The following is a 25,523-nucleotide window of genomic DNA, read 5'->3' on the forward strand; positions in this document are numbered from 1 at the left end:
CCACAGTGATATCAAACAGAACGACCACGTAAGTACTGTAGCAGGCGAATGGTCGACTTCGGTTTATTGAGAGAATTTTAGGAAGGTTGCAGTTGTTGTACGGAGATGAAGTGATTGGCACGGGCTAGAAATTCTGGAACGCTACACCAAACTAGCATTCAGACTGAAAATGACAACAACAACTTAATTTCACTACAGTTACTTTCAGCCATCTCAAATTTGCTGGGTTTACCACACACCTTTGTCTGTTACATTAATTGTTAAACCGTGAGTTAATAACGAGCATCAAAACCGATACAGGAATTAGTGAACACAGGGTTGTCGTAGCGAGATTGAATATTGTAATCCCCAAATCCTCCAAAAATAAACGAAAAATATACCTATTCAAAAAAGCTGGTGAAACGTCACTTGACGCCTTCCTGAGAGACAATCTCCTCTCATTCCAAATTAATAATATAAGTGTAAACCAGATGTGGCTTAAATGCAAAGAAATTGTATCGGAAGCAATTGAGAGGTTTATACCAAATAAACTAACAAACGACGGAACTGATCCTCCTTGCTACACAAAACGGGATAGAACATTTTTGCAGAAGCAACGAAACAAAAATGCCAAATTTTAAACAGACGCAAAATCCCCAAGATTGGCGATCCTTTACAGCAGCTCTAAACTTAGCACGGAGTTCAATGCGAGACGCCTGTAACAGTTTCCACAACGAAACTTTGTCTCGAAACCTGGCAGAAAATCCTAAGAGATTCAGATCATATACAAAGTATGTTAATGGCAAGAAACAATGTCTTCCCTCCTTGATAGCAATGGAGATACTGTCGAAGACAGTGCTGCCAAAGCTGAGTTACTAAACACAGCCTTTCGAAATGCCTTCACAAAAGAAGACGAAGTAAATATTCCAGAATTCGAATCAAGAACGGCTGCCAACATGAGTAACGTAGAAGTAAATATCCCCGGAGTAGTGAAGCAACTTAAATCACTTGATAAAAGAAAGTCTTCTGGTCCAGACTGTATACCAATTAGGTTTCTTTTGGAGCATGCTGATGCATTAGCTGTATTCTTAACAATCATATATAACTGTTCGCTCGACGAAAGATCCGTACCCAAACATTGGAAAGTTGCACAGGTCACACCAATTTTCAAGAAAGGTAGTAGGAGTAATCCACTAAATTATAGGCCCATATCGTTAACGTCGATATGCTGTATGATTTTGGAACATATATTATGTTCGAACATTATGAATTACCTCGAAGAAAACGGTAAATTGACACACAGCCAACATGGGTTTAGAAATCATCGTTCCTCTGAAACACAGCTAGCTCTTTATTCACATGAAGTGATGAGTGCTATTGACAAGGGATTTCAGATCGATTCCGTATTTCTGGTTTTGCAGAAGGCTTTTTGACACTGTACCACACAAGCGGCTCATAGTGAAATTGCGTGCTTATGGAATATCGTCTCAGTTATGTGACTGAATTTGTAATTTCATGTCAGAGAGGTCACAGTTCGTAGTAATTGACGGAAAGTCATCGAGTAAAACAGAAGTTATTTCAGGCGTTCACCGAGGTAGTGTTATACGCCCTTTGCTGTTCCTTATCTATATAAACGATTTGGGAGACAATCTGAGTAGTCGTCATCGGTTGTTTGCAGAGGACGCTGTCGTTTATCGACTAATAAAGTCATCAGAAGTTCAAAACAAACTGGAAAACGACTTAGAAAAGATATCTGAATGATGCAAAAATTGGCAGTTGACCCTAAATAACGAAAAGTGTGAGGTCATCCACATGAGTGCTAAAAGGAATCTGTTAAACTTCGGCTACACGATAAATGAGTCTAATCTAAAAGCCGTAAATTCAAGTAAATACGTAGGTATTACAATTACGAACAACTTAAATTGGAAGGAACACATTGAAAATGTTGTAGGGAAGGCTAACCAAAGGCTGCGGTTTATTGACAGGACACTTAGAAAATGTAACAGATCTACTAAGGAGACTGCCTAGACTATGATAGTCCGTCCTCTTGAAAGGTGGCTACACTGAGCCACAGCGCAAGAGATTGCGCCAAAGAGTATTATTCAGCCGCCTCCACTGGCAGTTCTTGTCGAGAAGTCGTAGTGGGCAGTGCTTATTGAGAAGTAGCAGTAGGCAGTGTTTGTTGAGATGTGATAGTGGGCAGTTCTTGTCGAGAAGTCGTAGTAGGCAGTGCTTATTGAGATGTAGCAGTGGTGAGTCGTTGTTGAGAAGTTCCCATGGAGAGTGCTTGTTCAGAACTAGTAGTATTGTTTTGATGGGCTAGACACCAGATGTTGTTGGATTAGGGATGCTGTAATGTGCTTTTCGTCAATATATATGAAGGTAAAAAATTCCGTTTTTTTTCATTATTTCAATGTCTTAAACAATAATGGCTCTTGGTCACAGGTTCAGTCAACAAAGCATCTGGCTCGTGTTCTTGTATTAGATTGCATCTCTGGTTTCTATGTGCAATTATAGTATTTCTGTTTTTTTTAATTACTTCAGTATAAATGGTGTTTAAAATATCTGGTCTTATTGAGGAAGAACCGTGCCAGATGTGTACGTTGAATCACACTTCCACACACAGAACAGCGATACTTCTGTATTGTTGTTTCGTAGGTTTTATAGTTGCTGGGGACTTAATTAATTAATTGTGTTAACGGAAGTTTTCTTTCATTCTTTGTTGTTGTTCTATGCAGTCAGATTACGTACAAATACTGGTCAGGGCCAACCGGTTACGAGACTGCGTAACCGGACACACAGCTACTAAAATTAAAAATATTTGCATTTTATTTAATTAAGCCCTCATGCACTCTTTTAGAATACTGCTGTGCAGTGGGCTCCTTACCAGATAGGACTGACGGAGTACATCGAAAAAGTTCAAAGAAGGGCAGCACGTTTTGCACTATCGCGAAACGTGGGAGCGAGTGTCACAGAAATGATACAGGATTTGGGCTGGACATCATTAAAAAAGGCGTTTTTTGTTGCGACGGTATCTTCTCACGAAATTCCAATCACCAACTTTCTCCTCCGCATGCGAAAAAATTTTGTTGACACCGAACTACATGGGGAGAAACGGTCACCACCATAAAATAAGGGAAATCAGAGCTCGAACCGGAGAGATATAGGTGTTCATTCTTTCCGCGCGCTATACCAGATTGGAATAATAGAGTATTGTGAAGGTGGTTCGATGAACTCTCTGCCAGGCACTTAAATGTGATTTGCAGAGTATCCATGTAGATGTAGATGAACCTACACTGTTCTGTTTTTCTGACCTGTGTGTGATTTACTACATATGCGAGTGCATGAGCATTGAAGATGCTTGTTTCCGTAAGTCAGAATTGTGCCTACAATGAATAGTATGGAACGTGTCTTGGTATGTGGACATTTCTATTCTCTTCCATCAATGTAGTGAACGGAGGGTTAATGGCTACCTGTATGCTTCCTACATGTGACCTAGCCTCTCCTATCTTGTCCTTTTGATGTATAAGCCAAATACAGAGTGAATCAGAGCTCCGCCGACAAACATTTAAATGCTGATCAGGGATATCTTCTGTATAAGCGACCCAAAGTCCTCGCGGCGTCTGGTTACAGAGTAACAACGTAATTATGATTTAATCGGTTTATTTTCGCAGTCACTCTTGTTTCTGTAAAAATACCTTCACAAGAGCGAAAAAGCGTGCGATATACAATCACCAAAACGCACTACACCAAAACACAAACTCATGCAATAGCCGTCCGAGGTGAACGTACTGAGTTGGGGTTGCCTTCGCCGTGGAACAGCTCTGCCGAATGCCGTGCGCTCCTCCATAGCATGCAGTGAATCCATCATACACGAAGTGCATACAGGCCAACTCTTAGTCCGAAAAGCTACCCATACGTATTGTGCACTATTTCCAGTGTAGTACAGATACAAGCCAACTGAACAAGAAACCGAACGAAAGGCAATAACTCTATAAAGAGCTGTCGGAGACCGTGCGTCACCTTTACCAAAACACTTATACTTCTCTCTTTTGTTACCGGTATGCGGGAAATCCACGTATTTCCTGAAAGATTCTGTCACAAGAAGAAAAACTGTGAAATCTTAGGGGCAGAGGGACAAGCGCTCAGGAGCTGCAGGACCCTCAAGGTTTCATTAAAGTATTGGAAACAAGGTGATTATAATTAAAGTTAAACTTTCAAACCTCTGTAGAAATAAGACCACTGGTCAGAATGATGTCAAATAGCAACGGAATATTATCAGAGAACGGGGAAAACGTATGGCAGAAGAAAAATAAATAGTTACAAAATGTAGCAATACATGGCGCTGTAAGCATCATAATTTAATAGTGGTCGATTACAAATGACAAATGAACCATACAACAATGCCTAAGGTGTACGTTTGACGTTAAACAAACTGTACTACTCAGTGTGCGTGAGTGTACAGGTGTGATACTGTCAGTTACAAAAGCCCAGCCACCACTGCGAGGTCACATCACATCGGATGGGAAAAATGGTTCAAAAAATGGTTCAAATGGCTCTGAGCACTATGGGACTTAACTGCTGTGGTCATCATGTAACAACAACGACTCTGTTCTATTGTACATATAATATTTTTTCCTTCTGATTTTTCGATAAACTTGTGTAATTAATGTTCTGCTTTTATTTCTTTTTTGTTTCATGCTATTGTGTTAAGAAAACTGTAAACAAATTTCAATGTGAATATTAATGTTTATGTCAAATTTCAAGCGATATTGTAATACAATTGAAATGTAACAAATGTTGAAACTGTTGTAAGTTGTTGAAAATTGTAACTGTGCGTCTGGTCCTTACGTAGGCAATGTGTTAGGATATGTAGAATGCAAAACCTGGGGTGAATACCCTGTCTGTAAGGGAGCGATAAAAGGTGGATGGCAGGCGAGCGCGGGAAAATGCGCACGGGCACTGCACGGCACAACGGGCTCAGCAGTAGTAGTTGAAGTTTGGCATTGGTCTGAGCAACACGTTCTGGAGCGAGGAGGCTCTCCTGGAAGACGTAGTTTCACTGAGCCTCGGGTATGCTGTTCCAACGCCCACACAGCATGGCAATATTCCATAGGCACTAAATGGAAAAGTATTGCGACGCTAAGAAGAATTAAAGTGCCGGTACGTCAAGAGCCATAGCTGTGATTGTATGTGTGCTCTGTGCCTCGCCATCTCGCCGCCCGCCAACCGCCGCATCGATACAAGCAGGTTGAAACTTTTAGTACTGTATTCGTATGGACCATAGAGTGAACTGTTCAATAATAACCTAAATTTTACCAGAACTTCCCTCTCATTTGCCGGCCGCGGTGGTCTCGCGGTTAAGGCGCTCAGTCCGGAACCGCGCGACTGCTACGGTCACAGTTTCGAATCCTGCCTCGGGCATGGACGTGTGTGATGTCCTTAGGTTAGTTAGGTTTAAGTAGTTATAAGTTCTAGGGGACTGATGACCACAGAAGTTAAGTCCCATAGTACTCAGAACCATTTGAACCATTTTCCTCTCATTTAATTATCCTCACAACTAACCTTGATAGGGTCCTTTCCAAATGTTGTGCAATCCGAGTGTCCCGAAATGAAAAATTAAATTTTGTGTTAATAACAATTACCTGCAGACCTAACTATGTAAGAATGGTGTTTAAAGAACTGTTTTGTTAATGAACCAGTAAATGAATAACGAAGGTCTGACAAAGTTGGAAGATAACTTTAATATTGATATAGTAATGAAGTTTAATTATTTCGAGACAGATATAATGGTATTTAAATGAGTAGGAAATAAGATAAAAAGAGTAGTAACTCATATATTGGAAATCTTGAGCGCATAATGATTTAAGTAATCAAATTTCTTAATACAGTGATCACAACAGTTTCAGGTCCCCCCCTTTTTTTTATTCATTTGAATTCTGAAGTGCTCTAAATTGATTTGACCAGCAAAAGTTAAAGTCAATGTAAAAGCCAAAATTTATCAGTATTTTATCTTTATCAAAATTGACATTTTGTATGTGGCTCGAAAGTGCTATTTCTAGGGTAACCTATGCCCGATTTTAATCAGATAAATAGACAGTACGAAGCTTTGTAGTATACGTTATAGTGTAGTGTTATGTATTCGTGGTTTTTCCATATCAGTACAGAACGTGAAACTATCAGCTCAATAGATTTTCTGGTTCTAAAATTTTACTATATTACGCAGTGTTACTACGTGTTGTTTTGCATGAATATACATCAACTTGTACAGGGAAGAAGCTCAGTTAATGCCTAATTAGGCTGGCGACCGTATTATTATCAAATTGGTATCATCTTCAGTGTTGCTTTTGGTACATACTGACGTGTAATTGCATTTTGAACTTACTTGACGGATCATTGTTATTACAGAGTGGGTGTAAGTCTGATTTGACACCATTCAGGTACAAGCAGTCAATATCTATACGAAAATCCTGTCTCGTAAGGTCAACCCCGCTCACTTACCATAGTACAGGGTTTAATGAGTATTGTGTGCCCCACGCGCACGTTACAATCAGTCCCCTAGAACTTAGAACTACTTAAACCGAACTAACCTAAGGACATCACAGACATCCATGCCCGAGGCAGGATTCGAACCTGCGACCGTAGCGGTCGCGCGGTTCCAGACTGTAGCGCCTAGAACCGCTTGGCCACTCCCGTCGGCCGGTTTTTGATTATCCTGAGGTCAAAAACCATATAAAAAGCATCAATCACATCGGTTTTTAATCGTCCTGAGGTAAAAAAATGCATAAAAAGCATCAATAAAAACCAAATCGGATTATTAATTTCCGAGTGACTGGAGCAAAACATGTTCAGTATGCTGTCCGTTTCCTGCAACAAGCTGAAATCGAGAAACAGCATGTTCCACAACGGATCAAAGTGTTTCCGGGGTCACGGTACAAATGTGTTGTGCTATGCGTGCCTTCAATACAACTAAGTTTGCAGTCGGAACACTGAACACAACATCTTTCAGATAGCCCCACAGCCAGAAGTCACACGGATTGAGGTGAGGTGATCGGGACGGCCAGGCTGTAAGGAAATGGCGGCTGATAATTCTAGCATTTCCGAAATGGCGGGTCAGCAGCTGCTTAACTGGATTTGCAATGTGCGGAGGTGTGCCATCTTGCATAAAAATGATGAGCTGGAATGACGTGGTTGCGCAAAAGACACCCATAGTGCTTACCAGTGACGGTACAGGTAACAGGACAGGAAGCACCTGTCTCCTCGAAAAAATGTGGCTCTATGATAAATGATGCCGTAAACCCGCACCACACACTGACCCTTTCAGGATGAAGTGATGCTGGTTGACTTGTGTGTGGATTTTCCGTTGCCGATATTCGACAGTTCTGTGTATTGACATATCCCGTCAGATGGAAGTGGGCTTCGTCTGTCCACGAAATCTTCCACGGGCAATTATTGTCCACTTCCATGTGAGAAGGAAATTCTAAATCAAAGGTCTCTCTTAGTGGCAGGTCAACAGGAAGCAACTCATGAACGTGGGTAATTTTTAATGGTTAGCAAAGAAGGATGTTTCATAGGATTTTACGCACCGTGCTCACGGGTGTGTCCAATGATCGGGCAAATTTCTGTGCGCTACACGTTTGCACATCACCACTTGTCTCCTCCTGCACTGCTGTGGCCATTCCTTCCACTGACGTCGAATCAATTCGTTTGCTCCTTCTACCAGGTTGCACACCAAAAGAACCCGTCTTTTCGAATTTCCGAATCATTTTCTCCAGACCCACAGCAGTCATCGCACCAACGCCTTTTTTCGATCCCTTCAGTGTCCGGAACTTCTGCAGAGCGACTTGTGCACAGTCATCATTCTTGTAACACAGCTTTACAAGCAGAGCGCGATCCTGCATTAACACAGTCATCATTCTTGTAATACATCTTGACAAGCAGAGCGCGATCCTGCATTGAGGCAGCCATGGCGAACGTCGCAGACGTGAAAGGAGGAAAAGTCGTGTACCCAGCGTGTTTATACCAACTTTATTTTGTCGTGATCATGACAGGTGTTTTCATTTACGTATTCTGGAACGTACAGCGCCACCTATTGATCAATTTTCACACTATTTTTTCTCTTTTTCCATACGTTTTCCCCCTTCTCCGATAATATTCCACTGCAATCGACGTCATTCTGATCAGTGGAGTTATTTCTACAGCATTTGTAAAATTTAACTTTAATCGTAAGCACCATGTATATATATGAACTAATGAAAATGAAATGAGCATGTGACATTTTTGACCGGAAGGCCCCATCCGGAGAAGTTCGGCCGCCGAGTGCAAGTCCTATTTGAATCGACGCCACGTTTAGAGAATTGCGTGTTGGTGATGAGGATGAAATGATGATGAGGACAACACAACACCCAGTTTACGAGCGGAGAAAAACCTCCATCTCGGCGGGGAGTCGAACCCGGTCACGCTGCATGGTAGGCAAGCACGTTACCACTGAGATAAACAGGCGGACTATGAACTAATAATATGGTAAGAAGTTGGAGAGTTCAATATAAAGAAAGAAACAACTCATTGAAAGCAAACAATATACGTTGGCGTGTTGAAAATGTGACTTGCGGACTTCATACGAAATCTGTTACAAGATACAATCAGGGCAGAAAGACAGTTCACAATGGGCACATTTTACAAAAGCGATAGCCTCACACTTTGCACACCCATCATTTGTCCATGAATCGAAGCAGTAATCCATTGGTCCCATCCACATTCCAGGCTCGTCGTCCAAGAAATAGCCGCCTTTATAAAAAGCTTACTTAGTAAAGTACTGGAAACGAGGACCGCTGAACTGATATAGATAAAAGGATTGCAGGGCCAGAAAACTACCGGGATGACATACATGCTTCTGTGTCTCGATAGTGATTATGTCCGTTATGTAACGAACAAAAGCTCTATAGCTTCGGAAAAACCGTCCAGAGGCTGGATCTTTACCGTACATCCTTCAGGTACCAGTTCTTTTTGTAGGACTTAACTGATACTTCACACCTTAACACAGGCCTAACAAAGCAAAAACCACATTGAAAATATGTAAGAGGACAACCAGGTCGTACCTCAGCAGTGGAGCTGTGCATTTACTGCTCTTACATGTTCTTACGTTTTCAACTTGCTTTATGCTTCGTTAGGACTATATTACGATGTTAAATATTTTCTTACATTTTCTAGTCAGCAATGGTGTGTGCTTTCCTGTTTAAATGGAATGTATGCCTTGTGAAATTGCAGCAGTAGGTATTTTTCCTCTGTAATGATGGTCCATGATCGAAACCGGTAGTGAATAAATATATTTTAAGAGAGCACAGTGTTTATCACGCATTTCTCGAAAGATATTTTTTACATTTTGGTCCGGGGTCTAGAAAAGTGCTACGATCCTAACAGTGCATTACAAACTACACTTCGTAGTCTTATACTCGAGTGACAGCTATAAAAAAATATTCATTAAGAACAGTTGCCGAAATCAAAACTCGAGTTACCAGGAACTTTGTGACACACGGTGGGGACCAACTGCCTCAACACTCCGTACTTCAACTCTGGGTTTGATTTAGCCTGGTGTGGAATGTTGCTCACTGGCCTGTGTGAATAGTATTGGCACAAAACTTGTTGGTGCACAGCTCAGCCATACAGTGCGTCTTATGTCTGGTACCATCAGATACTTCCTGGCTACCCATACTTAGCCGCATACCATCTCCATCTCTACGGTGGGAAATTGAACATGTACGGAAGTGCAAAATAACTACAGAAAAATCCTAACCTCCCCGTTTACGAAAAAATTCCAAGCACCGCCAGAGGTAGGCACCCACTCCTGGAAATAGCAAGAATCTTAGTCGAAAACGACTTTAACACAGATGACTGCTGGAGACACAAATGGCAGATTAATGCTACGGCGAAACAACTTAAGCTGCCACACGAATGGAAGAGGTCGCCCGGCTTTCAGTTGCCACACAAGAGCTGGTCGGTCCTAAACCGAACAAAAACCAACACTGGAATGTGTGCTGAATATTTGCACAAATTGAAGGAAATAACTTCCCCAAGTTGTGACCGTTGCAATGAAAAACGGACTGTCTGCCATATAATTAAAGAATGTCCCCTGAGAGCTTTCATTGGCGATCCAATGAGTTCCTTGTGATGACGGAGGGATCAGTAGACTGTGTTCGTGGCCTGTATATTTGTTTGTAGTTTTAGATAGTTGTAATTGTATTTTTATGAACTAGCCATCATACTATAAATAAATAAATGTACTGTACATCGACCATGTTTCATTTCACATAAATACTTTCAGAGAAAACTTCAAGACAAATTTGTATGCGCTGTTAATATATTTCTTTTCTTTTCTTTTCAGTAACTAAATTTGTCTACTACTTACGGCGTATCATTTCCGATCGAATTTCCTCAGCATCGCCTGACTTAATTCGACTACAGTACATAAACTTTGTTTTAATTTTATCCACGTTAACATTATAATCTTTTTACTAGTCTATCCGTTCCGTTCAACTGAGCTTCCTAGCACTTTGCTGTCTCTGATGGAATTGTAATTCCATCGGCATGGCGCTAAGTCTTTATTTCTTCTCCTTGATTTCGGGTTCTGTCTCTACATTTTTCCTTGCTTTCCTTGACCGCTTCTCAATTTACAGATTGGGTAACGTCAGAGATAAACTTTAATCTTGCCTCATTCTCTTGTCAGTACTGGTTCCCTTCTTCGGCTCTTGCAACTGTCTGGTTCTTGTATGGTCAGTGAATAATCGTTTCCATTTCGCTATGTTCTACGCCAGTAAAAATCTGTTGAAAATTAGAAACATGATTCCATTGAGGCTATAATTTCTTGTTGAAATTAAAATTATTGACTTTGCGATTTCTGTTTGCCTGCCGTTGTATGGACATGTCGTTGACATTTCTTGTATGCAAGTACAAACGTGTCCGTTATAACATGGGTATGCCCAATTGAAGAAGCATTCAGTGCAGAAATGTTATTGGTGCAATATGTATGGTAGTATCACTCACAATGGCTTAAAAGCCATAGTGAATCACAATGTTTTTTTTTTAAATTGTGATAACGTTTAGAGCCGTGCTGGAACCACGGTTTTAACTTTCAACAAAAGCATAGATAAATTTCGGCCTCTGTATTGTGTTCCTGATAACTTAAAGCAACAAATACACTTTTTCCTAAATCTTCATATGCTATAAAAGTGTAATAGCGCCAAAGTAGTTATAGTTACTGAACTTTGTCTCGGAGGTCAAAACGCGGCTGGAGGTCCTTATCTAGACGCCATGTCTTTCGGTGAGGATTGCGGAAGGTAGCTCGGCCTACGCCATGCGTGCGCCGTCCGTCGACGCGAACGCTGCCCGCGCAACAGCCTGGGTTGCTGTGCTGTCACTCGCAGAGAGACGGACACTCTGATGCGTGACCGTCTCCCGCGAGTAACTATATCAGACGAGTTTAACAATTTGTAACTGTGCGTTTAAACGCTTGCAAGTTCTCGAAAACACATGACAAAATTAAGGCATTCAGTGGATATCTTTTCATTCACATATTCGATTTCATGTGGGCTCCGGGCGTAGCCGAACATTCGCGGTGATGTCGGACAAGCAGCTAGTGTAACGCCCCAAGTTCGTTGCGGGACCCGTATTTCTCGTGAGGTGCCACTAAGAGAAAATGGGGGACAAACGGCGAACCTCGGTTGCTCGGAAGCCTCTTTCTCAGTACTCATCACAGAAAATTGCTGAGGACAGGCACCTGTCTAATGAAGGCCAAAAAATGGTCTGTCATCTCAGCGCATTTCAGTGGGGCGCTCTATGTATCGGGAAGTTAGCGGGAAAGAGCGGCCTAAGAAGATCTGTGGATCTATCACCCAAGTCTCTAAGGGCCATTTAAAGCGCAGACAATGTGTGAATTGTCACTTTACGGCAAGAAGACTTCGTCAGTATGCGGAGTTGCCCGCCGTGAGACACAAAACATTCAATACCTGGCCGACAACAGTAGCTGATATCGCTACCTGCAAACTATGGTTGGTAGTAACCCTGAGGAGAAGATCCAACGGAGAGCAGCGCGCTTCGTTACAGGATCATTTAGTGATCGCGAAAGCGTGACGGAGATGATAGATAAACTCCAGTGCAAGACTCTGGAGGAGAGACGGTAAGTAGCTCGGTGGGGGCTTTTGTTGAAGTTTCGAGAACATACCTTCACCGAGGAGTCAAGCAGTATATTGCTCCCTCCTACGTATATCTCACGAAGAGACCATGAGGATAAAATCAGAGAGATTAGAGCCCACACAGAGGCATACCTACAATCTTTCTTTCCACGAACAATACGAGACTGGAATAGAAGGGAGAACCGATAGAGGTACTCGAAGTACCCTCCGCCACACACCGTCAGGTGGCTTGCGGAGTATGGATGTAGATGTAGATGTAGAGAACGCCACTGGGAGGGCAGCGTCGACACCAACCGCTCCACGCCAGCAGTTTGGCCTCTTGGGGTCCGTTAACAACAACAGTACACACGGCCAAGTAGGATGCGTAGTGGAATACCTGGAATGTAACTTGGACCTGTGGCGACGGTTCTTCTTCAGCTGACGTGTGTAGGATTTGTTTGACGACTGATGTTTGTCTTGGAAAAATGTGGAGGCGGTAGGGTACACCAATATTCATCTCAGGTATGCAGTCCCGTGAGTTTAGCAGGAAGGTGGAACAGCCATGTTTTTGGCCTGTATCAGGTATATATGTCGCAGCCGTCTCAGAGCTACATACAGAAATTTCAGTACTGTGCAGTATCGGCTGGATTATCCAAACCACTGTGCAACCCTACCGCACTCCTTCCCCCTGTAATTATGAGTATCATTTCTTCAATCAGGACGATAATATAGGAGCGCTGCTATGACTGGAAGATGTTCTTCACCACTGGGTGCTACGAGCGATCAACAACCATCTGCTGTACATTGAAATGAGTCTATCTCCTATTGTAGGGAACGTTCAAAAGAACAGTGATTAATTTACATAGCCTATTGCTGTAGGTGCGAAAGTTAATTTTTCTTTTAGGTTGTCTTACTACAGATAATCTCGAGGAAATATCTCTTATTGCGTATTACTTAGTAATGATGTAGTTTGAAGATTCCATTTGGATCTGAAGAAACTGAGAAATCAACCATTAAAAACTCAAAAGTGAAGTAAGAATGTTTTGGCTAAGATTCCATGGATAATCAATAATTGTAACATAGACAATATATTTAAGCTGATGACAGTAATATTTCTTTGTTTACGGGAACCAGTTATTATTCGCAACTGTAACTGTGACATCGACATCAGCCCATGGGGTAGGTTAGTGACAGCGCTTCAGGTTAATCAGTGCTGTTACATTTCGTCTGTCAATAACTCTTGCAAATTCGTCCCACTTTCGCTGTATATTAGAGTGGAGAGAGTGAATGGTTCTCAAGCAAATCATACTTTGTTTCTCAGAGAAAAGATTAAGCTGACATCTGGACTTTCGAGTATTAAGTATACGAGGTTGTCAAAAGCTTACTGTCAATAAGGTGTTATGGATAAAATGTGAAACAAAGACCGAATATACACATTTTATCAGAAAAGTTATGTTTTTCACCATTAATAATTTTAAACTTTTCATTTTTATTGAACCATATTTGGTATTCAATGCCTTATCCCAGGAGTGGATAAAAGAAATCAGTTACTTTTCTTGGCGCGTGCTACGTAACGGCTGGAACAATTTTGAGAGTAGGTCCGAAAATAGATTCTAATAAGCTGAAAGTAATACTTAATCAAGATACAAAAAGAAAAATGCTTAAGTTATCAACGAAGTCATAGAACAGATGATTGTTTTTATGTTTCGGGCTTTAGATGACAATGACTGGATGGCCAACGAAAGAAATTAACTGAATGTCCCTGAAGCGTTTTTGTTAAACTAAATACAGTTTTCAAAAGTAAGTTTCCGATTGTGTATTATGCCTGTGAGGTATGGAATTTTTATGGTTCAAATGGCTCTGAGCACTGTGGAACTTAACATCTGAGGTCATCAGTCCCCTAGACTTAGAACTACTTAAACCTAACTAACCTAAGGACACAACACACATCCACGCCCGAGGCAGGATTCGAATCTGCGACCGTAGCAGCAGTGCGGCTCCGGACTGAAGCGCTAGAGCCGCTCGGCCACAGCGGCCGACTCCACAAGAGTCAGAGGTGAAAACAGAGCTATATTATTCCATAGATGAAGACAGAGCTATATTATTCCGGATTAAATTCACTGAAGATGCCTTGTCGTAAAAGGCGAAACGTGTCTGGAAGAAATACGATAGACTGCAGCATGGCAAAGGCGTTTAAATTTATAAAATGAAAACAAAAGCTGTTTTATGTCTAGAGACTGAACAGTATTTTTCATATATATAATTTTTCATTGAAGAGTGCGGTATTTCGCATGTCTATGCCAAATTTTGATTGATTTTCATGCGATTTGTAATTAAAAAGACAAAATTATTTTATTCACTGAACATTTCCATTTGATAATAAACATAAAATTAGAAAAAAAATGCCAGTAGCGAGAATCGAGTCACCGACTTTGGATTACAGCACTTAGACGCTGACCTACGCAATCAGCTACTGGCTATGCTTAAAATTTTGTATTTGTGGGGATCCATAGCCTCCAGAAGTTTTATAAATGTAAATATGATCCGTAGTACACTGTAATGCGATTTTTATTTAATCGTGCTGTTAACTAATTTCGACTACGTGTCATTGTGAAGCACATTTGTACTTCATGTCATTTTTAAAGCATTATTAATTACAACTAAATTAAGAATGATTTGAAAATGACAGTACAGATATTACAAATGTGCTTGACAATGACGCGTAATCGAAATTAGATAATCACACGATTAAATAAAAATCGCATTACAGCTTACTACGGACAATGTTAATGTTTATTAACCCAGCTATTTTATTGAACGACGGAGATATTTTGGATTTAAAATCGCTTGAAAATCTTCCGATCTTCAAAACCGATTTTCTCGAGTATTTTTGAGGACTGCGTCGTACTCCTTTAGGAGTACTGATCGAATCTTGTAAATATGATGAACACTGGAGATGTCCGCTTGTTGGTATGGGTCTTTCTTTATTACTTCTGTGTTTTCAGCCAACATAAATTTTCTGAAATCTACTCCGCAGCTGTCTGATTTTATAACGCTATAAAAAGCAGCGCGCCTTTAAACAGTGTTACGCTCCAGAAGCGTTAGTGTAAGTCCGTGTGGCAGACCGTTCGTGACGACGTAAGGAACGGCACTACTTAGCAGTCCGCGGTGATTGTGGAACCTCCAGCGTGGACGTGAGCACGAGCGCCGCCAGCGGTGACTCACGTGCACTGGAGATCTCGCCTCTGCTGGAGTCCAGCGCGGCATCTTAAACGAACAGGCGCGCCGGCAGCGGCACAGTGACTCCAGGGCAGGGGTCGCACAGATTAAGAGGGCCGGCAGACGTGTCTGCCGACAGCAGCAACGCCGGGACGCCGGCGGAATTACTCAACTCTCTCGCGTCCCACGGGAGTGCGGCTTAGGGCCGCTGAGGGGAACCACATACCATTAGTCAAGTTTAGGGAAATGAACGAAAGCTTCTGCTTGATCCAAACATCACTTTTCGTCATCACTTCTTACTCTGACATTTAGTTTCTCTTTTTTTTTTTGGTCATCAGTCTACTGACTGATTTGATGCGGCCCGCCACGAATTCCTTTCCTGTGCTAACCTCTTCATCTCAGAGTAGCACTTGCAACCTACGTCCTCAATTATTTGCTTGACGTATTCCAATCTCTGTCTTCCTCTTCAGTTTTTGCCCTCTACAGCTCCCTCTAGTACCAAGGAAGTCATTCCCTCATGTCTTAGCAGATGTCCTATCATCCTGTCCCTTCTCCTTATCAGTGTTTTCCACATATTCCTTTCCTCTCCGATTCTGCGTAGAACCTCCTCATTCCTTACCTTATCAGTCCACCTAATTTTCAACATTCGTCTATAGCACCACATCTCAAATGCTTCGATTCTCTTCTGTTCCGGTTTTCCCACAGTCCATGTTTCACTACCATACAATGCTGTACTCCAGACGTACATCCTCAGAAATTTCTTCCTCAAATTAAGGCCGGTATTTGATACTAGTAGACTTCTCTTGGCCAGAAATGCCTTTTTTGCCATACGAGTCTGCTTTTGATGTCCTCCTTGCTCCGTCCGTCATTGGTTATTTTACTGCCTAGGCAGCAGAATTCCTTAACTTCATTGACTTCGTGACCACCAATCCTGATGTTAAGTTTCTCGCTGTTTATCATTTCTACTACTTCTCATTACCTTCGTCTTTCTCCGATTTACTCTCAAACCATACTGTGTACTCATTAGGCTGTTCATTCCGTTCAGAAGATCATTTAATTCTTCTTCACTTTCACTCAGGATAGCAATGTCATCAGCGAATCGTATCATTGATATCCTTTCACCTTGTATTTTAATTCCACTCCTGAACCTTTCTTTTATTTCCATCATTGCTTCCTCGATGTACAGATTGAAGAGCAGGGGCGAAAGGCTACAGCCTTGTCTTACACCCTTCTTAATACGAGCACCTCGTTCTTGATCGTCCACTCTTGTTATTCCCTCTTGGTTGTTGTACATGTTGTATATGACCCGTCTCTCCCTATAGCTTACCCCTACTTTTTTCAGAATGTCGAACAGCTTGCACCATTTTATATTGTCGAACGCTTTTTCCAGGTCGACAAATCCTATGAAAAGTGTCTTGATTTTTCTTTAGCCTTGCTTCCATTATTAGCCGTAACGTCAGAATTGCCTCTCTCGTCCCTTTCCTCTTCCTAAAGCCAAACTGATCGTCACCTAGCGCATTCTCAATTTTCTTTTCCATTCTTCTGTATATTATTCTTGTAAGCAGCTTCGATGCATGAGCTGTTAAGCTGATTGTGCGATAATTCTCGCACTTGTCAGCTCTTGCCGTCTTCGGAATTGTGTGGATGAACACTGGCAGCACATATGCAATACTTTGCAAGTGTCAGATGTGTTCAGAACAGTGTTCTGTATAGCTGTGACGGCATTATGTCGCAGCTAAGTGAATTCAACCGCAAGAAAAAAATCGTTGGTGCTCGTATGGTAAGTACTTACGTAACCAAGATAGCCGCAGCGTCAGCACCAACACAACACGAAGGCATCTTCATAACCAAGGACTAGCAGGGCCAGATGGAATACCAAAATCACTCAGGAGTGATGCAAATGCCTGTAACAGGAAAACGTGGTGCATGGGCTTCGAGCAATGGAAGAAAGTTATTTGGTCAGATGAGTCTTGTTTCACATCGACTTCTGGCCGAGTATACGTTCCAAGAGTGAAGCTTAGAGGGAGTTCGGTGATGATCTGGGCAGCCATACTGTGCTATTCCGTGGACCCCATGGTTGCTCTGGAAGGACACATTATTGCCAAGGAACATGTGACCATTTCGGCTGAACAGGTCCATCCCACGGTACATTGTTTGCTCTTCAATGATAATGCTGTTCTCCAAGAACACAGGTCCTCTGTTCACATAGCTCGCATCGTCCAGAACTGATTTCGTGAGCACGAACACTTAGAAGGTGCAACAGGTCTACTAAAGAGACTGCTTACACCACGCTTGTCCGCCCCACTTTGGAGTATTCCTGTGCGGTGTGGTATCCGCATCAGGTGGGACCGACGGATGACATCGCAAAGGTACAAAGAAGGGCAGTTCCTTTTGTACTATCGTGAAATAGGGGAGATAGTACCGCAGACATGATACGTGAATTGGAGTGGCAATCATTAAAATAAAGTCGTTTTTCGTTGCGACAGGATCTTCTCATGAAATTTCAATCACCAGTTGTCTTCTCCGATTGCGAAAACGTTCTGTTGGCACCCACATACATAGGGAGAGATGAACAGAACGATAAAATAAGGGCAATCAGGGCTCGCACAGAAAAATTTAAGTGCTCGTTTTTCCCGCGCGTCGTTCGCGTGTGAACGGTAGAGAGACAGCTTGTAGGTGGTTTGTTGAACACTCTGCCGGGCACTTTATTGTGAGTAGCACAGTAATCACGTAGATGAAGATGTAGATATCGTATTTCCCTTTGTCACAGTCACTGGATCTCAACATTATTGAACTTTTGTGATCTACTATCGAGAGAAGGTTGCGTGATCACTATCCAATTTCATCCTCGCATCTGAACGTACTACTATTTTGCAGGAAGAATGTTACAAGATTTCCTTGACAACCGTACAGACCCTGTATTTATCCATTCCGAGACGACTGAACACTGTTTAGATTACCATCTGGTTTCCTACACCTTATAAGTGATGGTAATGTACTGCGCTTTTGGTGTTTCCGCCCCCTGTTAATAACTTTAAGTTTTATGTAAAAGCACTCCGTCTTCAGGCCACGAGTGGTCTACCGGGACCATCCGACCGCCGTGTCATCCTCCGAGGAGGATGCGGATAGGAGGGGCGTGGGGTCAGCACACCGCTCTCCCGGTCGTTATGATGGTATTTTTGACCGAAGCCGCTACTATTCGGTCGAGTAGCTCCTCAATTGGCATCACGAGGCTGAGTGCACCCCGAAAAATGGCAACAGCGCATGGCGGCTGGATGGTCACCATCCAAATGCCGGCCACGACCAACAGCTCTTAACTTCGGTGATTTAAAAAAAGGTGAGGAAATTTGTAATTTTTAATTCGCATTTCCCTTAAAACTATGATTACGGTATAGTGAGGACCATGCGTGTATTAACTGGTGAGTCTTTTCCGGGACCCACAAACGGATGGATGGAAGCTGAAGAGAAAGACATTCCCACAGAATGATGAGCAGTCCTTGTGTCCTGATATCGTGCCGCTTATTTATTTTTATGTGCGGTCGTCATGGACAATGAAGTGTCAGCTCGGCTGTAAAAGAAAACTTCCGCTAACGGCACATTTTGCAGACGTCATAAAATGTATAAAAAATACAATGTACACGAAACGGGTTGTCCTCGACAGCAGCTGTTGAACAGCGTCCAACTTTCACTAGGCAGGAGACTGTCTCGCACTTGAAGTTGTGCGTCTGACTAAATACAGCAATTACAAAATAAGAAGGATTTTCAAACTTCAAATATAAGGGTTAAAAAAAGGTTTTAGATTCACTACAAAAATTTTTTTGTTGCTTCTAGTCCAAAAAAAATTATTATTGCACAAGTTCGAAGACTGGCTTTATGCAGTTCTCCACGCTAGTCTACTCTCTGAAATCCTCCTCTTCTCTAGTTACACTACTGGAACGTACATCCATTTGAACCCGCTTAATGTATTCAAGCCTCCCACTACAAATTCTACACCTCAATTTGCCATCCGTCACCAAACAAATTTTTCCCCGATGTCAATCCAGTCTTTTACTCAAGCTGTGTCCTTAAGTCGCCCTTTTTCTCAATTCGATTCCGCACCTTTTCGTTAGTTACTTGATCCACTCATCTGATCATCAGCATACTTCCGTATCTCCGCAGTTAGAAATCTGTTCTTTTCGAACCTTTGTTGTTTATCTTCCACGTATCACTTCCGTGTAGCTAATACTAGGCTCCAAACACGTACCTTCAGGAAAAACATCCCAACACTCAATATAACATTCAGTTTTCAGATATTTCTTTTACTCGTTTTCAGAAAAGCTTGTCCTGCTATTACTATTCTACACGTTTCACTGATGGCAGAAAACATTCTGACAGTTGTTTAACAGCGTGTAGGTCCATCTTTGGAAAGTGTTGCAGCGGCGATTCCGCGTGGCTCGGATTCGATAATTCCTTAGTTGGTTTCATTGAGTATGTGGCACCAGATGTCTACAGACAGGTTATGCGATCCTCGTGAATTACGGGCCGCTGGTTTGTGTGCGCGGAGATGACGCCAGTAGCTTCACAAGATGTATTCCACTTGATTCAAGTCGGGCGAATTCGGTGGTCGTCAACGTGAGTTCATTGTAATGCTCCTTAAACCACTCTAGCATGATTCTGGCCTTGTGACACGGACGTTATTCTCCCGGAAGATCCCACCGCCGTCGTGGAAAACATCAAACATGAAGGGATGCAGTGATCCACAATGTTCATATAGTCCAGAGCTGTCATGCTACCTTCTGTATTACTGCCACAGATTCTACGGAATGTGAGATGAATGTCCTCCCCCCCTCCCCCCCTTAGCATACTACATCCCCCACTGGCCTGGGTACGCGGCGCTTATCGATATGTAGTTTTGCTGCCCTATCTTTGGGGCGACCTCTTTCCTTTTCCAATCTCCACAAAATCACAGACCGTATTAGTCCCAATTCATTACAATCCCCTCTCTCTTAATATGAACGTGTAACACCCTTTTCACAACACATCGCGCGAAGGTGACGTCATTTTGATGTCACGCACAACATTGACGACTGCAACAACTGCTATCGACTTTATGATAAGGAAGAATGTGAATGTTAAATTCACTCGCAGCAATTTAAGCTGCCCTTTTACGTTTCTGCATAACCATACACTCTGAAATCGCCTCATATTCGGAAATAAAGAACGAAATAGTTATGAATACGAACAATATGGATTTTATTGCCGCTCGCTTCAGTCGCAGAAATTTAAGCCGTTCTCCTAGGTTCATGTATAACGACACATTCGGAAGTCGGTAAATATTTATTTCTTCCTTCTTGCTCTAATACGACAGAAACGTAAATAACATCGAATATTGCTGAACGCATTTGTATTACATTCATAACAAAGTCCCAGAATGTGTTGATAACACTAACACGAAAAAAAAAAAATTGCCTCTGGCGAGATGCGAACCTACAACTTCCAACTACAGACACTACGACGTTATCCATTACGCTAGCACCTCGTCATACGAAATTTGCTTCCTGTCTTGCTTACTGTAATATCTTTTGAAGGCTTATATGGTTGATGCATTATTAACTGACGTTTATTTATAATGGCGAGGCGTTTGTAATAAATTTTCAATCTCCTTTACCTTGGAATGAAATCCTACAAATTATAATAGAAGGGTTTCTCATGCTTAATATGTAAAGCATTGACTATAACAATTCACTCCTGAGAAAGCACTCTTATATGAAGCATTAACCATCGATAAGATATTATGTGACGTCTAGTAATGACAATAATTATAATAATAATTCCACGAATGACGTGCTTTTATAAATATCCGATAGGCGTGCGTTAAGTCCTGTGAGGCTCCCGTACCGAACGCTAACAAAAGTCGATCAGCATCCGCTGCTGGCGTCAGTATTGCGCGTGACATGAAAATGACGTCATGTACGAGGGGAGTGTTACCCAATATATGAAAAAATTACACAAAGTAAGCCTTCTCCATTTCCCACAGAGCACAGCGCTCTGTGATGTAGAATGAGGTATGTTATCTCTGGTGGCTCGCTGTCAGGCAGCGTATCGTTACGTAAAGCTAAGTATGTTCTCGTTTTGAACAGAATTCGTAGTTTCTTTGTACACAGAATAAACGTGAAATTGAAAACAGGTTACAGAAAATGTGATAGCATTTGGTAAACTTCGTGGTGCCAGGGCCCAAGAAAAACTGGATGCTCATTACATGTCCCTTGCCACGTCGTTGTTCTTATCCACGTTAAAGTGCCTCAATTTGGAAGCTTAATCTTCTGAAACTGGTGGTATGTAGCAGAGGACATTGTAACAAGGGTGGAGTATTACTTACTGTAATATCTGCCTCCGGAAATTCACGAATTGGTAAGCTTTCACACTGACGGTAGCTCCCCTCCCGCTTTCCTGTCGGTGCCTGGGAGTCACACACGGTTCGCCCAGTAGCGCAGACGTGGAGGCAGTTGGCGAGCGCCCGGTATGCGCGCCCGCCTGTATACAAAGTACTGCGCGCGGCCGCCTGCAACAACGGGGCAGCAGTAAAAGTGCAGGCATAAAGCGCCGGGCGGGGCCCTTTATGGCAGTTGGCAGTACGCTTAACGGCGCAGACGTGGTCCCCGCCAGAGCACGCCGACGGCATCCAGAGAGCTGAGCGGGCTTAGGCGGTTCTGCGTCTGCTGCTTACAATACACTATCTGACAGCTCTGTCTACTAACCAAACTGTGCACGCCCGACAGGTAACGCAGCTGGCGTCACACATCGACAAATGTAGCGCGACGTCTCTGTTTCGAATGGAACTGACCACCTCTGTGTTGCCTAAACTACTGGACAAGGATTGCTCAGCGACATCACTGATCAATGATGACGATGGTGAGGTCCCATACTCCGAGGAGCGTAGGGGACGATGCGGGAGACCCGCATCGCTGTACTAGGCAAGGTCCTAGTGCAGTTGGTTTGCCATTGCCTTCCTCCCACCGTCATCGGGATGAATAATGATGATGAAGACGACAGAACAACACCCAGTCATCTCGAGGCAGGAAAAATCCCTGATCCCGCTGGGAATCTATCCCGGGACCCCGTGCGCAGGAAGCGAGAACGCTACCGCAAGAACACGAGCTGATCAAAAGGAACGAAAAATGTTAGTTACAAAACGGACGAAAGATCTGAGTTTAGCACATTCGAGACGGGCCTGTCACCGCGACTGAAGCAACTTGACGGCTGCCGTTCACACATTTTCCGACGATCATCTACATCTACATCTACATGATTACTCTGAAATTCACATTTAAGTGCTTGGCAGAGGGATCATCGAACCACTGTCATACTATCTCTCTACCATTCCACTCCCGAACAGCGCGAGGGAAAAACGAACACCTAAACCTTTCTGTTCGAGCTCTGATTTCTCTTATTTTATTTTGATGATCCTTCCTACCTATGTAGGTTGGGCTCAACTAAATATTTTCGCATTCGGAAGAGAAAGTTGGTGACTGAAATTTCGTAAATAGATCTCGCCGCGACGAAAAACGTTTTTGCTTTAATGACTTCCATCCCAACTTGCGTATCATATCTGCCACACTCTCTCCCCTATTACGTGATAATACAAAACGAGCTGCCTTTCTTTGCACCCTATCGATATCCTCCGTCAATCCCACCTGGTAAGGATCCCACACCGCGCAGCAACATTCTTACAGAGGACGAACGAGTGTAGTGTAAGCTGTCTCTTTAGTGGCTTTGTTGCATCTTCTAAGTGTCCTGCCAATGAAACGCAACCTTTGGCTCGCCTTCCCCACAATATTATCTATGTGGTCTTTCTATTTGAAGTTGTTCGTAATTTTAACACCCAGGTACTTAGTTGAATTGACAGCCTTGAGAACTGTACTATTTATCGAGTAATCGAATTACAACGGATTTCTTTTGTAACTCATTGGATGACTTCACACTTTTCGTTATTTAGCGTCAACTGCCACCTGCCACACCATACAGCAATCTTTTCTAATTCGCTTTGCAACTGATACTGGTCTTCGGATTACCTTACTAGACGGTAAATTACAGCATCATCTGCGAACAACCTAAGAGAACTCCTCCGATTGTCACCCAGGTCATTTATATAGATGAGGAACAGCAGAGGTCCAAGGACGCTTCCATGGGGAACATCTGATATCACTTCAGTTTTACTCGATGATTTGCCGTCTATTACTACGAACTGCGACTTTCCTGACAGGAAATCACGAATCCAGTCGCACAACTGAGACGATACCCCTTAGACCCGCAGCTTGATTAGAAGTCGATTGTGAGGAACGGTGTCAAATGCTTTCCGGAAATCTAGAAATACGGAATCAACTTGAGATCCCCTGTCGATAGCGGCCATTACTTCGTGCGAATAAAGAGCTAGCTGCGTTGCACAAGAACGATGTTTTCTGAAACCATGCTGATTACGTATCAATAGATCGTTCCCTTCGAGGTGATTCATAATGTTTCAGCTACAAATGCAGTAATATTAAAACAGAAAACCACTTCCTAATGTTCAGAAAATATATATTTATTTGTTGATAAACTGTAGTGGAGGGTGCAGAAAAGAAAGGAAAGTGATTACTGATGTCAGCTGCATCGGGCCATTACGCGGAATCAGTGGCAACGAGTCAAAACGTGTGCCGGACTGGGATTCAAACCCGGGATCTTCTGCTTACTAGGCAAGTGCATTAACCAGTGCGCCATTTCTTTTTTTTTCTTTTGTTTCATTTGTTGGTGGCAGGCGTCCCATGACACCCGTTCAAGTTCACCGTTGCCTCAGTCAGTCAATTTTTTTTTTTTTTTGTTGCAGACCGAACATGCTGAGGTATCGTGCCGGCTACATCCAGACACAGTGGCCATTGAAACTGCCTCACGGCTGACCCACAGTGCCACCGAGCGCCACTTATCCCCCGTCCTTCTCCATTTCCTCCACGCTCGCTAGTGTGCATCTGCACTGAATAAGGCGGATCCGCCGGCCGAAGTGGCTGTGCGGTTAAAGGCGCTGCAGTCTGGAACCGCAAGACCGCTACGGTCGCAGGTTCGAATCCTGCCTCGGGCATGGATGTTTGTGATGTCCTTAGGTTAGTTAGGTTTAATTAGTTCTAAGTTCTAGGGGACTAATGACCTCAGCAGTTGAGTCCCATAGTGCTCAGAGCCATTTTAAGGTGGATCCATTGCCCATCTAGGAGGATCAGTTATATGAACACGTGGTGTCTGTTTTTGAGACATGTGCGGAAGGAACAGACACCACTTTTTCATATACCGGGTGATCAAAAAGTGAGTATAAATTTGAAAACTGAATAAATCACGAAATAATGTAGATAGAGAGGTACAAATTGACACACGTGCTTGGAGTGACATGGGGTTTTATTAGAAGAAAACAAAAATACAAAAGTTCCAAAAATTTCCGACAGATGGCGCTTCATCTGATCAGAATAGCAACAATTAGCATAACAAAGTAAGACAAAGCAAAGATGATGTTGTTTACAGGAAATGCTCAATATGTCCACCATCATTCCTCAACAATAGCTGTAGTCGAGGAATAATGTTGTGAACAGCACTGTAAAGCATGTCCGGAGTTATGGAGAGGCATTGGCGTCGGATGTTGTCTTTCAGCATCCCTAGAGATGTCGGTCGATCACGATACACTTGCCACTTCTGGTAACCCCAAAGCCAATAATCGCACGGACTGATTGTGGGGACCTGGGAGACCAAGCATGACGAAAGTGGCGGCTGAGCACACGATCATTACCAAACGACGCGCGCAAGAGGTCTTTCACGCGTCTAGCAGTATGGGGTGGTTCTAATAAAACCCCATGTCATTCCAAGCATGTGTGTCAATTTTTACCTCTCTATCTACATTATTCCGTGGTTTATTAAGTTTCCAAATTTATACTGACGTTTTGATCACCCGGTATTTATTTGGTCACGAATTGGATTTCGGCTTCTCAGGCCATCTTCAGGTGACAAATGAATATCGGAAACACAGCTACAAAAAATGACAAAGTGTTTACATAGGAAATCATTACAATATTTACATAAACTAAAAAACGGGACTAAATAAAGTTTTTATGTCTAGATGCATTTAACAGATGGTGAGAAATAAGATCGTTTTACAATTTGAAT

This window comes from Schistocerca piceifrons, chromosome 1, assembly GCF_021461385.2.
Source record: "Schistocerca piceifrons isolate TAMUIC-IGC-003096 chromosome 1, iqSchPice1.1, whole genome shotgun sequence".
Taxonomy (NCBI): Eukaryota; Metazoa; Arthropoda; class Insecta; order Orthoptera; family Acrididae; genus Schistocerca; species Schistocerca piceifrons.